Genomic DNA, 17505 nt, shown 5'->3' with positions numbered 1-17505 from the left:
TCACTGCTTGAAGGCACCTGAGCCATCTTCAAGCAGTGACATCCAAGCAAGGAAGTTCACCTCCGTCACTAGTCATTTACAGCAAAAACTCACAAGGTATCCATGAAGTTAACTCTTTATTCAAAGAAACAAAATAGCTCAGGCCTAGTGAGCACAGATCTCTTCACAATAGATCTTGCCCCAATGAAGCAGTTGCAAGGACTGAAGATCCTCGCCTTCCACTACTCTCTAAGGCTGCTCCTCCCCCAGCAACCTGAAGCTCCTTCTTCTTGTCTCTCTTTGGTCTACCCTCTTCATTCCTTTTCTTGTTCTGGAAGACCAGGGAGGGGGGGAGCTGGTCACAGCAGGAGGGAGAGACTCCCTGGCTTTAGCAACCTGCCTCCATTCTGCCTCTTGGCCCCACTCCTCACCAGTCTCTGCTTCTGGACTGCTCTCTGTCACAGCCTCTTCCTGCTCACTAAACCCTGTTACTAAACCCTGACCACTCATCGTCATGCCACTACCAATCCCCTGGCTCTGAGCCTTCTTCCCGGGGGGGGGGGTCCCCAGATCACCTCCTACCCCTCCTCAGCATCCTGCCAGTACATGACATTGAGCAACGGTCTGCAAGGAGTGGTTTATGGACAGAGGTTGTCATGACACTGGTTATTACAAAATTTGGCTTGGCCAACCAAATATTGTAGATCCCTTCCTGCCACATTCATATGCTGGTTGATGTGCATATGCCCTGTTTCCAGCATTAAATAAATCCTCTAAATTTAGGGGAAGGGTTCTTAAAACCTTTAGTTTATACCTTTTTTAAAAAAGCCTGGGTCCAAAGACATGAACAACTAGTTGTCAGTGCCTAAGAGACATTTGGACTTGTGTTTCATGCAGGGATGGGCTGATAGGTCTACTTGTGTTCTGTGTCATTTTCACATGCATTCATTTATTCCATCACCACAGTAATCTGATTTGTTTTTTTAAAAAAAATCTGCCTTGAAATACATTAAATGTGTGAACGTATTTCCTCACTAAACAAACATTTCTGAGCATATTTTAACTCAAGATGTGCATTTTAAAATGCATCTTGATTTGTTTTGTAATCCAAGAACTGAACTGCAAAATTTCATGAAAACTGAAGGATGTGTATATTCCAATCTGCATATTAGTTTGAGAGTTGCAGGTCAGGTTAATTTGTATCAAAATTCATAAATATTGAACTCCACTTCTTGTTCTGAGTAACAGCCCCCCCTCCAACACACACAACCTGCTGCTGCTTGGAAAACTACTTTTGAAACTGTCATGTTTCATAAGCTGTTTGATATTGGCGGGGGTGGGGGAGAGAGAGTCTCCTATTCAAAGGAGAGGGGAGCATCAAAGATTCCCTGGGCATTTTGTTGTCCGAAATCTAGGGTGCATCTAAAGTAGCTCTTTGGATCCTGCTATTTTAATTTCTGAGAGGCAGCCAAATCATATTAGCTCCCAGGCAGACCCAAAGTGACTCCCCAGAGCTTTCCTTGTGGCATGAATTCATATTCATATGAACTCCAAAAGCTTTTCCAATTGAAAATTCATTCTCAGCAGGTATTGGCTTTTTTGTTTATTTGGATTTACATGAACCACATGCATAGATCTATTTGAAAATCGTGCTGTTCTTTCTTGGGCGTTTTGATAAACCCCTTAATGCTTATTGTCTTGGGCGAGAGAGCACATTCCCACATATAATTAGCCTGTCTCGGCTCAGACTGGAGTGGAAGATGAAATGAGTACTTTTCAGTCATCTTGGAGCAGTGCTCCTTGCTTCCAGCCCACACTCTAATTTCAGATGTCAGGCTCTCTCTGTGAAGATCTCGGCACTCTGTTTTCAAAGAATATGAAGGAATCGTATGATGAATTAAGAATAAGCACATTTATTCTATAAATGTTTAATGCTTGTGTGCACTCTTAAATATGCAGGATTCCTTAGTATTTCTCTCTGTGTGAAATTTGCATGTATTGAAATGGCATCTCTACTCTCTGTTTTTCAATGGATTTGAAATGCTGTAGCCCAAAGCAGATTCTCCTCCAGCCAGCGATAAAGTGGATTGCAAGTTTAGCTGGAATTGGTGTTATCCTGGTTCACTGAGCTTAGGGACGAATATGGGTTGAAATGTTTTTACAGTATTATGTACCAGCCCATTCCTGCCCAGTTTTACCACTGCCTACAGCAGAGGCAAAGAAGTCATTTTAGCAGATAGTAGATGTAGAGTCCTATCCTCTTTCCAAAGGAGGAGCCTTGATTAGTCTCTTGCAGCAAAAACAAGAGTCTTGTGGCACCCTGAAGTTAAGCAAATTTATTGTGGCATGCACTTCCATGGACTTACAGCCCACTTCATCAGATGCATGAGCTGTATTCTGAGTTACAGACACGCGGGCACATGGTTGGGGGCAGGAGAAGTGAATTGTAAACAATGAGTTTAGAAGGAAATAAAATGCAGGAAATCACGGGCAGTGATAATTATGTAATTAACAGTGGCAATTCACAAACAGTTTGATCACACAGAAATCCTGGCATTGGTAAGCCAAGTAGCCATGCAATGTGGTAAAAGTCCATTGTTTCAGTTCATTCCACAAGTGATAGCACTGAACCTCTTGATGCGTTGTAAGCTTCATGTTGCCGACTCCCTTTCACATGCCATTGCTCCAAGATGGTCACCCTTAACTCTTCTTACAAAGTGTCCTGGGAGGTTGAAGTGTTCCCTCACTGACTTGAGAACATTGCCGTTTCTTATATAAGATTTTGTTCTAGTCATTGTTTGGCGCAGCGACCAGCCTGTTCCTCCTATGAGGAATGAAGAGCATTACTTGCTGATGTTGGCATTGGAACATGAGCATGTGAATGCCATTGATCGATTTTCAGGTCCTGTAATAATGTTGGCCAGTGTAGACATGGGGACACACTATGTATTTGAGTCCACAACAAGGTCTGTTCTCAGTGTGAGTCTCTCTCTTATGTAGCCTCCCCTTGCTGGTTTTAGGTTGGCTGTCTTAAGCAAATGCAGCAAGGCCTGTGAGATGGAAATGCCATTGATCAGAATGGGCTGTAGATCACAGATGGTGTGTTTGAGTGGTTTCACCTGAGAGCTATAAGTGGCTATAAGTGGTGCCCTATCATGTATATCCTCTGTTGTTCTTACAGAATTCCCTACAGTGTTATAGAGAACCCAAACATAATTTATTTGAACTCTTTTCCTTGTAACATAGTCTCCCTCCATTTTGTCAAACAACAAATGGTCTAAGTTAGTTTATCATACCCTGCTCTTCCTCCAGGGAACTGTGCCTTCCTCCATTTTAGCATTACAACACTGAAGATAAAGTCTCATCACATTTTTATCAGATTAGGCAGAGAGATAATACCTGGTCCTTAGTCAGCCAGGGAATCTCTTAGCCAAATGGGATCTGAATTCAAGTTCCCCAAGCCAAAATTGAGCCCACTATTTGCTTCACCAGATTGGGACAAGCTATTTGGGACAAGCCCAGTTCCATCTGATAATAGCTGCCCAATATCTCAGACAGAGATACTTGGCATTACTTGCTACCTGATCCTTTCAGTTGGAGATGCTGGAGGGTTGAATCTAGAACCTTCTGTGTGCAAGCAGGGGCCCGGTCACTGAGTTATGGCCCCATCCTTTTTTGACAGCTAAATATTATAGCACAAGGATTTGCTAAAGAGGCTGCTCTGGGAAAGGGTTGGATGGACTGGGCTTTCTTATAATCCCTCGAGGGAATTTAATGCACTGACAACCTTTTCAGAGCTGTGGGCAGTTTTTCTTCACCCCCAATTTGCAAGCAGAAGACAGCTGTCACTCTCAGGAAGTAATAAGCATGGGGACCCAAAGCTCTGAGGAAAATAAGCTACCTCATATAGTGCAAGAGCTGGCAAAAACTGCACAGAAGTAAGCTGGAGTTGTATGACTTCTGGAGATATGCTTGTTTTTCTGTCGCTTGGGTGTAACGTGAATGGCTTTCTGGCTAGCCAGGTAGATGGATTGGTAGACTGTCACTGGCAGGGAGAAGGGGGAGGCTGCTGGCATTCTGGAGATAAAAGAACTTTTCATAGGTGACATAAGCAGGCCCACTTATCTCCATAAGAGCAGTCAGCGCGGAAGCAAAAAGGGTGAAGTAGCAGAAGGAGGTTCACTGTGCACGCTACCTTGAAGAGAGAGATATACCATACAACAGCTGCTTTGTTTCCTGTATCTTGGAGTCCCAGCTCTCCAGACTGGCATAATAGTTTGTGTAACTAATCACCTTCACTAATGTATTTGCTGGAATAATGCAGTATGAGGTAACAACATGAAGATCACCTGAGAGTGTTATTCACATAGGATTAAAATGCAGCACTGTTCAAGGGAACTCCAGAAAGGCTGGCTGATGTGATGCTCAAGGTTAGCACAAAGGACTCCCTCTTCTCCCCTACCATTCAGAGGATAGCAGGCAGGAGTATATATTTCCATAAAGAATGCTTGAGCTGGAGGCATATACTTTAAAGAAATAATCCAGGCGCCCAATAAAAGCTGCGACAGGGACACTCCTGCTCCGAGTTCCTTTCAGTCAGCCATGCCCTCCTTTGGGATGCTAGAAGTTGTAAGGGACTCCAGCAATAAACAGAGGTTGTTATTCTTCCTCACATCCAGATTTGCATCTCATCTGTTTTTTTGGTTCTTTAATTATTCTTTATTGTTATTTTCCATCAACTGTTAACTGTCACTCAACCTGCTGCGACTCCTGAGCATGCTCAGTTTGGACTCTTTGGGGGTGATTTATCTCCTTTACGTTCTAAGGGCTCAGCTGTGGCTGCTGATACCTCCACCTTGATTTTCAGCGTATGTTTTGACTCCAAACCTGCTGGCACTCAGCCATCGGAGTTTACTAATATACTGCATAACTGCCCACACTACATTGTTTGCCTTGTTCCCTGGAATCGGAAGATAGAATTAAGTGTGGTCAGTCCACTCCATGACCCCACACTGGTGCTGCATTTACAGAGGGCATATATGTGAAGGCTGAGCAATAGGTTCATCCCCAAAATGCACCCACCAAAATTTTTCTCCCAGAAAACCTTAAATTATTTTATGTTCTAAAACTTAGACCCCACCCCATTAATTGTCTCCTCTCTTCCCACTCTTAAAGGAGTTTCCTGCTCAGGCTATTAAAGGAGACCAGTCTTTCTTTCTCTCACTAGCCAGAGTACAGTAGCTCTTCCCCAATGTTTCAGACAAAGGTATTTATTTCCAAACCTACCTAGAGATACCATGGATTGAACCTTCTGTATGCAAAGCATGTGTTCTCTCACTCAGTCACAGCTAGATTTACATCCTGCTTACACAGTTCTCTCTAGCTCTTGGCCATTCAAAAAGACTTTTGTTGAAACATTTTGTCCCTCATTCTGAGCCTGATGCCTGGTTTCTACATAATGCTTACCTTCTCAGCTGCCTTTTTTTTGGATCAACATATGCATAGAAAACATTGTGTTGCAATTGCTGGTCCATTTATTTGTTTATTAAAAGATCCTTGAGCTTGATTCCTGCTACCGACCTACCATGCAAAAATCCATGTTGACAGTCACATACCATGCCACATTTAGGCCTCTGCCAGAACCGTTGCACTAGTCCTCCCACACAGGGAAACATTTTGTTGGAAGATGCCCTTAGCAGAAACATCTGCAAAGGTATCTGCTGTAGTTCAAGCAGCTCATAGTGTGCACTGTTCATGCAAGGCTCTTATGACTGTGAGAGGAGTTCTAACAACTCAGGAACATGGTGGCATCCAGGTCTGAGTAGTAGAAAGCAACTCGAGTACAGTAACTGGAGAGAGAGAATGCTCACATAGAGAAAGATGCTGCAGATGACTCCAGTCGTGATGATGATAAATGGACTCAGGTGTTGGGAATAAGAAATAGGGCTTTGTTTTTGTGCTGCTAAATGGATGCTGCTTGATGCTTTCCCACAGGCATTTGGTTGGCCACTGTGAGAACAGGATTCTGGATTGTCTTTTGGTTGTCCGGAAGACAACTAGATGCCAACCATCTTTTGACTTCAGTGAAAGCCACAGCATGAACATATCCCTGAGTTGTGCAAGAGGCTGAGCAAATTTGAACTCTGCTGTCCATTGTCAAAATGCAAGATTTTGTCCATTGGGTTATACTGGCTGTCTCCTTTGATAACATTAAGAATTAATTAATTCAATTTGGAAGATATTCAAGACAGCTATCTCAAAGGGCAGGAACTTTGATAGCATCAGCAGTTGAGTCAAATGAGGAAATATAAAATGGAAGGCTGATATTATCAAGATGTAAAAGGAGAATAAGGTACGAAAAGGTCACAAACTTTAATTAGAGTGTATTTTTTTAGAAACTTTACTTTTAGTGGTTTTTTAATGTGGAAATTGAAATAAATATCTGTCTTTATTCTAATAAATGTTTCCCCATATCAGTCACCAACAAATTTTTATTTCTATTTTATTTGCCCCTTAGAGCACTTCTAATTTTCCTGGTAATTTTCAAACTGAATCATTTACTACATTTCAGAACCCATTTGTCACTGGGAATCAGGGCTAAAGTAGAGGTGGCAGAGGCATGCTGTGGAAGGGTGACACATCCACAGTCCCACACACGCCACACTCTTTTTTGTGTGTGACACCTGAAGAGGAGGATAACACCACCAAACTTAATTTCAGTTCTTCTCCATTCTTTGGACTTATGTACTGCCTCCCAGATTACAGACCTCTTCATGAGAAGCAAATAACTGTAGATGGACTAAGCAGACAGTAAAATACCCCCAATACTGGGCAACTACAGAGAACCGTTTGCCAAGTGGTAACTTACCACAGTGTGGCTGTATAACTATTTGCTAAGCTAGTCCTTGATACTATGCTGCCAAAGGGGAAGCAAATGTTTGCCACCTGATCATAAATCTAGGTAAGTAGTAGACTGTAAGATTCTCCTTGCCACTTGGCCAAACAAGAGGACAACACAAGGCAGCAAGCTTACCAAGTGATCTATATGTATACCTTGGCAAGTCATCACTTAATAAGGTGTTGCTTTATATTTGGTTGCCTATTTGGTGCAGAGACAGCCAACATGCTGCCCATCAGATGTTGGGATCCCATCATCCCTGACCACTTCCCATGCTTGCTGAGGATGATGGGAGTTGTACTCCATCATCTGGAGGACACCATATTGCCTACCTTGGTTTATGGTATCTTGCTTTGCCCCGGTTACAATTATAATTTGAAGATCAATCTCCAACATATATGGTTCGTGCAAGTCCAATGTCAGGCCTGAAAAGAGTTAATATTTATTTAATCTGCTGTTTTGTTTTCTATAATATACTTCTCATCTGAGGCATAGTCATGCATGATGCACAGATGAGATTTACAAACCACATCTTTGAAATATTGTAAACTCAATGCATGCATTAGTCATCTGCTTTTTCTTTCCCCCTCTAACAGTATTCTCTGGTTTTGAAATGGATTTAATGAAACCGTAGAATATCAAATAACAAAGTACTGGCTCTAAGAAATTAAATGCTAGTTGGATTTATTTCTTCTTTCATAGTAGAATGCCCACTGTCAGTATTGTATATTTGATAAAAATGTGTGACTTAAAGAATATTTCATCACTCTTAGGGAACTGGAAAGTATTTGTATTATATTTTTTGAAATACCTACACACAGTGGGCTCTGTTGTGCAATCAGTGGACAAATTAAACTGGAATTTCCCTTCCAATGTATAATTGTTCATCTGAAGCCTTGGGTAGTGTTTCGATGATGTACCTGAATATGAGTTAGCAGAGTAGAAGATTAAGCCTGCAATCCTATACCAACCTCCCTGAGAGTAAAGACCTGTTGAACTCAGTGAGATTTAATTCCGAGTAGGCATGTATAATGTTGTACTCGCTCCCTGGATGATGAGTGAAGGGAGTTAAGCAGAATCGTAAAAATATCAAGCATTATAGAGGAGACAACATAACTGATCTCCCAAATTTAAAATAGAAATGAAATGCTGCTATTTAAGGCTGGGGATGCCAATTTCTTCAAAGGGTGAGGAAGAACTTTAACATTAGGAATGGGCTTGCTGTTTAATTTCACAGAGCTTTGTGTTAGATGTAAAAATAATAGAATAGCAGCTAAGGTACTGATAGAGTGAATGACAGCTTTGGGGAGTCAATTTTGATTTGGAAAAAAACTATGCAGAGAGAAAGTGTTTAAACATTCCCTCCCCCTACTACATCTCCAAGCAAATTGACAGCCCCCTGACCCCCAGTTGCATTTTGCTTTAAAGGAACACACTGTGGCAGGAGATCAATCCTGGATCTCCAATGTAAGCTACAGGTTGTCCCTTTGTTCCATTTTATTTATCCTTCCATCTAACCTCAACCCTGTGCAATTAAATGGCAAGCTCACTCCCAATTTGAAACTTCAAGATGTCCTTTCATCTTGCCTTTATTCCTCTTGCTCATAAATAACATCAAGGTTTCCCGTGTCCCTTTTCAGGGCTCTTTGTTCCCACCCGTTATCAAGTTGTCCTTGATAGTTCTGAAAATCCATTTCTTTCGGGGAGTGGTTGATTTCAAGAGGTCATAGCCTTGCCTGCCACTGGAAGCCAGGTCCATGAAAAGCTGCTTAACAGACAGGGGTTTACTTACAATGTGGATTGTCTACATACATCTGGTAAGTGCCTAGGTGTCAGCCCTGGAGAAGGAGATGAAAGTAAAGAAAATGAATGAGTCCTGCCTTGTTGAACAATTGACAGAACGTTGCAGGGCATGAAGGAAGTCTCTAGAGAGTTGTGTGTGTGTGTGTGTGTGTGTGTGTGTGTGTGTGTGTGTGTGTGTTGTTATTTTGCTTTACGAAGTGCTCCCTCAAAAAGGATTTTTCCTGATTGCTGTAAATTTATTTTAGATGGCTCAGGGCTAGTAAGGTTGAAGTTGATGAGGGGCCCACATAGCATGTTGTTCAATTAACTGCCAAGGCTTTGTTTGCTGGTGTGCTTTCGCTATAGGTTTGTGCTGTGTTGCTATTTCAGCAAACAGTAGAGAAAATCCTTAGTTTCCATTTAATGGTTGCTGCAAAAGGGTGTGTTTGTGTGTTTTAACAACTGTAGTTAGCAAGAGAGATGTGAAAAAATTCATGCACCTGCCTTTCCAAACAGCAGTAGTTTACACATACATTAACTCTGGCAGAAAAATTAAAGGTATTTCAGTTTGCAACCATTTGTACAGCCAGTTTGCAGGGAGAGTAAAACACTGCTGCTCTTTTTTAGCTTTGCCTTTATGCTGAGGAGGAAAGTAGTGGGATGTGTGGTGTTGGTTTTTTAAAAAAAGACATTACTTTGTGTGTGAGTGAACTTTCCAAACCAGCACAGCATTTAAAGTTGTTAGCTTAGATGAAATATTTGACACAGCTGCCACCCAAATATTAATATGCCAGCTACTGTAATATAAAGTCAGTGTACACATTATGCAACTCTAAAGGCAACCCCTAGTGGGAAGGGTACATGTGGAGAGAGGGGCACCAAAGGCAAGAGAAAATTCTGGACAGCAGTGGCGTAGCGTGGGGGATGCCAGGGGTGCCGGCCGCACCGGGCGCAACATTTGGGGCGCGAGTTTGGCCAGCCCTCCTCGAGGAAGCAGGAACCCCACTGTCCTTGGACCTCCTCCAAAGGCTGGCGGTGGGGTGGAGAGACCTTCTCCCCGTGCCAGCCTTCGGAAGGCTGCTCCGAAGCCTGGCGGTGGGGCGGAGAGACCTTCTCCCCACGCCAGCCTTCGGATGGCTGTCCTGAAGACTTGTGGTGGGAGCAGTGGCGTAGCGTGGGGGGTGCAGGGGGGCCTGCTGCACTGGCGCAACATCTGGGGGGCGCGGAAGAGACTCGAGTGCTAAAATCCACGGGCTAGGGGACGCAAATTACTTGCCTTGCCCTGGGTGCTGAGAACCCGCGCTACGCCACTGCTGGACGGGATGTATGCATGTGGTGGAGTTATTCCTGAGGAGAAGGGCTGTGAGAAGACTTAGAAAGAGAGAGACATATATTTGTTTTTCATAAACTGGATCACTGTATGCTCTAGAAAATAGCCTGCCTGGCTGAGCGGTGAGAGTGGGCTATAAAGCTACATAACCCAATTTTCAAATCATAAACTCACTTGTGTGTGAGCCTTAAGCCCACTCACTCTGAGGACTTAGAGATCCCCAATGTCATAAGCAAGCCTAGCACTCTGAACCAGGCTGCCAGTCTCCATAGGATGGCGTGGAGTATATTCTTGTAAATACCCAAGGGCAAAAAACATAAAAACCCAAAGACAGGTTTAGTTTTTGTTTCAGAAATATATATATTAAACATGTTGCTTTTGCCATGAGAATACCACTGTGCCGCCCCTGTGGAAGGTGCTCCAGCTTCCTTGCTATAATGCTTGTGTGTTCTTACGTTGTGACTTGGCTCCACCACATCATGTGTATAACCTACCCCTGTTTTACACATGCCCATTGGACCCAGTATTGTTCTTGTCCACTCAATCCACCAGAGCCTGTCTTCACATGCAGGGGAAGCCTCTAACTCTTAGAGGATTTGAGACCCATTGGCTACCCTCACCTGGTTAGCCAGCCAGTCTAAGGTATTCCTGGGGTGTGGCCACTGTCACAGGCTGACAGCTCTAGGAGCCACAGGTGAGAGCTAAGATAGGGGACCAAAGATGGGGGTGGAGACCAAAGGTGGACAAACTATCTCAGAAGGAGCAGGACGTGCCTTCCATCAGAGGTACTACCCTCCCCCTAACACCCCATACACTCCATGCAGCAGAAATGTTATTATTTATTGGATCTATACCACTTCCTTCCTCTAAGAAGCCCAGAGTGTCACACTTCCCCCTAATATATATGCATTTTGATTGGAGAACAGCACCGTCAGATTCAGGCACATGTGAATTCTAAAGGATATCCATGTTTCAGTTCTCACTTTGTTTCAGAAAGTGCAGGTATGATATTGGCTTTAAATGTGAACTGAAATCGAATTTCTCCCCAGTCCTTGGGGCTGACTCAAAATTACAATAGTTATTTTGTAGCTGCTTTGCTCACATCAAACTGAGTTGTTTATATCTGGTGAAAGGATGAAATAAATGAGAATGTTGTGTGAAACACCAAAGATACTTCGTTTTAAAGTTGACCAAAAGGTTTAAAAGTTGTCCCAATCCCTATTTGGTTTTTGGAGGAGGATGGGGGGAAGCAACGCCACATTATCTACGTCTTATCAGAAGTCCCATTGAGTGGGACACACACCTGAGTAAATGTGCTGAAGAATCAGCAGAATGTATCAGTGAAACAACGTGCATTTTCACAAAACTGTATCTCTTATTTCATGATTATTATTTTTTACATTTAACCAATATTTCTCAGCAGTCCAAATGAAACTGTTTTAAAGTGAATATGCTCCTTCAAACTCATGAGACCATGCAAGTCCCACTTTGAATAGGTATAGCTATCTTGAAAGACCAGGTGAAGTCTTCTGAAATGGCTTCTTTGTGAAGTGTGCTGGGATTCTTACTATGATTTGAACGTTTCTAATTTAGTAGCCAGTTCCAATATTTCCCCCTTATACTTTCCACATCTGAAATTGCTCATTTATATGGCACCTATTCTTTCTCTTTCTGCTTGCACTTGTCTGTTGACTTCAGCTGCTGCCTGTGCCCACTCTTCATTTAGATCATTACATTTTGCCAAATGAAAAGAACTTCTCGAAGAATGAAATGTTCACACTTTCTTAGGGCTATGCAGATTAATTCTTCTGAAAAGCAGAAATCGTTAATTGGGAAATAAACCTTTGCTGAGGAAAATGGATAGTGCTGATTCTGCCAATGAATATTCTAACGTGCCTTAGTGGAGGGGTTTTGAAACTTTCTACCTCCAGGGCCCACTTGAGACAGCTCAAAATTACTGAGGCCTATCAGCCACAAAATGGTGGTGCAGGGGCAGAGCCAGTCACAAAATGGTGGCAGGAGCAGGCAGAATTTGGCATATAATCAGCTGGCAGTTACTGATGTCACTTCTGATGAGATTCCATTTTGGGGAATGGTTACATTCTTTGCCACAGTGTTTCCCTTGTGGCAAGGAGTTCCGTAGCTCACCTTTCCTCAAGCTAAGTACAGACCTTTGCTCCTGCTAAAGCTCCCCATTTTAGGGAGAATTTGTTGATCCAGAGGCGGTAAGTGGAAAATAATAATATTATAATAATTTTTTATTTATACCCTGCCCATTTGGCTGGGCTTTCCCAGCCACTCTGGGCGGCTTCCAACAAAATATTAAAATACAGTAATGCATCAAACATTAAAAGCTTCCCTAAACAGGTTTTGTTGTTTTCTATTTCCCCCTTCCTGCATCCACTTCTATAATTCCTTCTCCTCTTTCTCCATCCATGCTCAACTTGTGCCCTATTGCCACTCACCCCCCCCTCCTCCCTAGTCCTTTCACATACACGTCTTCCTCCTATAACAGCTTTGCTCTGTTCTCCCCTTACTTTCTTTCCCTGTTTGTTTGTTTGTTTATTATTAGTATTATTATAAATATGAACCTTTTATGTCACTTTCTAATTTCCTCCAACACCTCCTCTAGCCCTTTTCCCTACCTACGCAGCGACACACCAATCTTCTCTAACTCCTGGCCACCTTTACTCGGCATGGAAGGGGTTATTGGTGCTGACTAGGAGACTAGGCAGGCAAGTGAGGAGGCACTCGGCGTGAGGCCCACCAGTACGTGACCCAAGTCTCACTGGCATAGCTGTCAACTTACAGATTTCAAAATAAGGGACCAGCAGCCTCGAAAATAAGGGATCAGCAGCCAAAATAAGGGATTTTAGTCAACCAGCAGCCAAACGAAGCCTCAAGTGGTGGTTCCCATAGTGCAGCAACCCGGCAAAGGGGATGCAGCAAGGAAAACCACCGTCACCTCTCCGATGGGAAGCGCTGAGCAAAGGCGAGTCCCCAGGCAACGTGGCCGATTTGATCGGCACAAGGCATGCAAGCTACACCCCCCCCAGTCGTTCTTAGACTCCTTATTGGGTGAACAACGCAGCCAAGCAACACACTTGGAGCCTCCCTCCTCCCTGGCTGGCTGCTTCCTTTGAAACCCGGGAAATTTAAGGGACATCATCAATAAGGGACAGCAGCGAGACATGGTGCTGGGATAAGGGACTGTCCCGCCAAATAAGGGACGCTTGACACCTATGCTCACTGGTGGGTCCCAGCCCACACTGCCTTACTGGATCTGAGCTTTTATGTTTTTCAGGAGGGAGAGACACATCAACACAGTGGAATCTGTGGACCAGCTCTCAGAATCTATGGTTGCATAAAAATCTGTGCATCGAGCAAATTGAAAATTAAATTAATGACTTATTGTAGTGAGAAGGGAGTTGTGTAGGTGTATACCTGAAAGAAATAAGCCTGAGGGGTTTTTTTATTAAAAAAATCTTTAACGTATGCAGCAAAAATAATGGCAGCATAGATTCTCTCTCTTGCTATACTTGTAATATCTTAGCACAGAGAAAAACAGATGTGGCAGCCCTTGTTCTAAGGTGTTTCTTCTATAATTAGCCTTAATGGTATGCACAGAAGTACATTTTTTCCCTCTCCATATATGTACTTGGATGGTTTAGTGAAAAGATGGTTGTATGAGGATGAGCTGGAAACCCAAATTGTATTCAAATCACTGTGTGGTCATTAATGTCTACTAATAATATTGGGTGGAATTCAATGCCGCACTATTACAAATGTTTCATCTCTGCAAGCATTTCAGCTTGCCAGATAGAAACAATCTGTCCTCTCCTTACATGTTATTTTGGGGGTTCTTCCATTCCCCCCAAAACAATTTAAGGCTCAGAGGGTGGGGAGGGGGAGGAAAGGTGCATTGCACAAGCCAAAGACCTTGTCTCCATCCCCATCGTTCTACCCGGACACTGAGATCCAGCACTGAGGGCCTTCTGGCAGTTCCTTCACTGCGAGAAGCCAAGTTACAGGGAACCAGGCAAAGGGTCTTCTCGGTGGTGGCACCCGCCCCGTGGAACGCCCTCCCACCAGATGTCAAAGAGAACAACAACTACCAGACTTTTAAAAGACATCTGAAGGCAGCCCTGTTTAGGGAAATTTTAATGTTTGATGCATTACTGTATTTTAATATTTTGTTGGAAGCTGCCCAGAGTGGCTGGGGTGGCCCAGCAGATGGGCGGGGTATGTATGTATGTATGTATGTATGTATGTATGTATAAATAAATATTATTATGGAGGGCTTCCACTGATGGAGTTTCCTAGGTGAATCTCACTCCTTAATTCTGTATAGTGCCATCAGGCTACTGCACTTTGGGTCCAAGATACTAGATCCTTTTTCTGAGGAGCCTACCATCTGTGACCTGTCTTAATGGAGGGGGAGGAAATAAGCAGAGCTGTACCTAGGCTCCCTTGTGCCCTTCGCAAGGAGCTGCATCGACCACACCCCATGCCTTGCCCCCTTGGAGCCCTGTTAGGGAGGGGCCCAGAAGAGCCTGTGCACCTCAGCTGGGTGGTTGGGCTCCTAGACACTCTGAGCCAGAGTGGAGAGGTGCAGTTTTTGCAACCCATGTAGGTCTGCGCCCTTGACAGGGGCCATCCTGGCCCAACCCCTAGGTATGCCCCTGGAAATAAGTGGGAGCTGAAACAGAAGTAAGGATGGAGGGAGAAAGAAGTGGGAGGCTGGGGGGGGGGGAGGAAGAGAGAGAGGGAGCGCTATGAAATGCAATGCTTGAAAACTCCAACCATTTTTTGTCTCTGGCCCCACCCAGCACCGGCATTCTCCCCTTGCAGGTAACTTCCCAGAATATGGCCCTTGACAGAAAAAGATTCCCCATTCTTCCTGCCAGGGCCGTCTTTGGCAGATGCCGGGGTGCAAAGATCCACTCAGCACCCCCCAAATTTAGTTTAGCCCCCAAATTAACTTTTATTATGCTTATGTCAGACACCACGCTTACGCCTTATCTCTTGTTTACGATAGAAGGGAGGAAAAAGAATCATGCTTTTTTAACGATTTCTCTAAACGAATTTGAACCGTAAGTGATGAAATTAAAGTGTACCGTTGTGAATGACACGTCTTTGGTAAATGAGCACACAAAATCGAAAGTCCTTTAGTGAAACAGTAGGTATACATTTTAGTAATATCTAGGCATATGTGTCTCTTGTTTTTCTAGCTTAATCAAAATTACTTATTATTTCATAACAGGTAGATCGTTAAGAGCTTAGGCAGTTTCAGTGGCGGGCACCTGGTGCCCCCCCAGAATCCGGTGCCCGGGTACCCCACACCCCTTGCACCCTCGGGTAAAGATGTCCCTGCTTTCTGCTTTACGCACACCTTTGTAGCTAGCAAGAAAGGAAATCTAAAGATGGACGGCAAATTAGATTGTGAGTGTTGTCTCCACCCCACCCCCAGATGCATGATACTGTGTTTGCAAGAACTGTTCATAGGCACGGCCTCTTGAAAACTTTAGAGCTGGAATTATTGATGTGTTTATTAGTTCCACATTGTATTACATAGAAAACACTAGTCCACTAATTAGCCCTGAAATAATTCTAACATCTTATGCAGACAGAAGTCATATTAATGATAGAACTGGAATGCTGCAGCTATCCTTGGATGCCTTTTATTGGTTTAGGAGTAAAAAGAGGAGGGAGAGATTATGTATTTGTATGTATTTTATTTAAATGTTTTAGTTTTAAATATGATAAACAGTTTGTACCCATTATCCCTCATTAGCATTCTTTTTCTTCTCTTGCTTTCATTTTGATTTCTTCTCTCCATCTCCCCCTTAATTTACCCCCCTTTTCTATTGCACTCCCTTAATTTCAACCCATTTTAAAAAGGAAAGGAAACTAGATAGTAAGGGAATTAGTGTCAAAAGTGGTCTTCTGGCCTCCTCTTCCTTTATTTTTTATATAGCTCCAGAAAAATGGTGATACAGTGGTACCTCGGATTAAGTATTTAATTTGTTCTGGAGGTCCATTCTTAACCTGAAACTGTTCTTAACCTGAGGTACCACTTTAGCCAATGGGGCCTCCCACTGCCGCTGCTGGAGCACGATTTCTGTTCTCATCCTGAAGCAAAGTTCTTAACCTGAAGCACTATTTCTGGGTTAACGGAGTCTGTAACCTGAAGCGTATGTAACCTGAAGCGTATGTAACCCGAGGATACCACTGTAGATTGATTTGAAACTGTCAGGGCCACTTGTCCTGCCATGTGCTACCTTTTCTTTAACAGTCAGATCTAACTACTCCATGATTAAATGGTTGGAATTCACCTTGCTTCCAATGTTGTAAAATATTTCTTTTTCTTTGCTATTAGATCCACCCTAGCATAGGAGCCAATTCCTAGGGGCCAAGGTCCCTTTGCACCCCGATAATATATTTAAAGGGAACGGGGGCCCCAAAGTTGATGGACATTGCCATTCAAATGGTGTGCATGGCACATCATGAGATTAATGATGCAGGGCGGGGCTTATCTGGCGCTCCCCCCCCCCCAAATATCTTATTCAATTTTGCACCCCTAGCAACTGTTCTTTGGAAAAACCACTATGGTTGCTAATTGTTGGATTCTCTAAGTGTGGCAAGAAGTTGCAATGTGGAGCGCTCACAATCAGCAAGCCAGCCTCACCCTCTTCCAGAATACCCTGCCTTTCAAGATACCAATACAGTGGTACCTGGGGTTAAGAACTTAACTCGTTCTGGAGGTCCGTTCTTAACCTGAAACTGTTCTTAACCTGAAGCACCACTTTAGCTAATGGGGCCTCCCACTGCTGCCGCACTGCTGCTGCGCAATTTCTGTTCTCATCCTGAAGCAAAGTTCTTAACCCGAGGTACTATTTCTGGGTTAGTGGAGTCTGTAACCTGAAGCGTCTGTAACCCGAGGTACCACTGCAGAGAGAGATTAATTCTTTTAAGCTCTTTGATATTTTATCATGATTTAACAGATGTCTTTTCTTGAGTGTGTTTGGTACAGAATATGGTCACTAAAGATATTATGCAGGATGTTTCAGCATCATTAAAGAAGTCTTAGTGTGTAGGCATGAAAAACCTTTGGGAATTTGCTGCAGCGTGTATGTATGTGCTTATATAATATACATACATCCAGTAAACTGTTCTTCCTACCATACTGCAAAAAAAACCCCTCTCCAGTACAGTGGTACCTCAGGTTACAGACGCTTCAGGTTACAGACTCCGCTAACCCATAAATAGGTTAAGAACTTTGCTTCAGGATGAGAACAGAAATCGCGCGGCGGCACAGCGGCAGCGGGAGGCCCCATTAACTAAAGTGGTACCTCAGGTTAAGAACAGTTTCAGGTTAAGAACAGACCTCCAGAATGAATTAAGTTCTTAACCCGAGGTACCACTGTACCAGGTTTCTGGCGCCTGTTCATCAGAAGCTCTGTGGTTTCTTATGCATGTGCAGAGTAATTTTAGTTCCACTGATTTTGATAAACAT

General features: G+C 43.4%; 1 protein-coding gene across 3 annotated transcripts in view; it reads left to right on the top strand.

Annotated features, from left to right (window-relative positions):
* LOC309534892 (transmembrane protein 263-like) overlaps window positions 1–17505 on the top strand; it is a 331671-nt gene that overhangs the window by 136453 nt on the left and 177713 nt on the right. The window contains exon 1 of one of the 3 annotated variants that reach the window (XM_082227436.1): window positions 8587–8694. The exons of the other annotated variants lie outside the window; for them this stretch is intronic. The gene's annotated coding sequence lies outside the window, so the exon portion shown is untranslated. Of the gene's footprint in view, window positions 1–8586; window positions 8695–17505 lie in introns of those variants that run through there. 3 annotated transcript variants of the gene reach the window in all.

The sequence above is a fragment of the Podarcis vaucheri genome, assembly GCF_965113315.1.
Source record: "Podarcis vaucheri genome assembly, chromosome: 1".
In the NCBI taxonomy this organism is placed as follows: domain Eukaryota; kingdom Metazoa; phylum Chordata; class Lepidosauria; order Squamata; family Lacertidae; genus Podarcis; species Podarcis vaucheri.
Note: the sequence above shows the minus strand (reverse complement) of the source record. Positions and strands in the feature narration are given on the sequence as shown.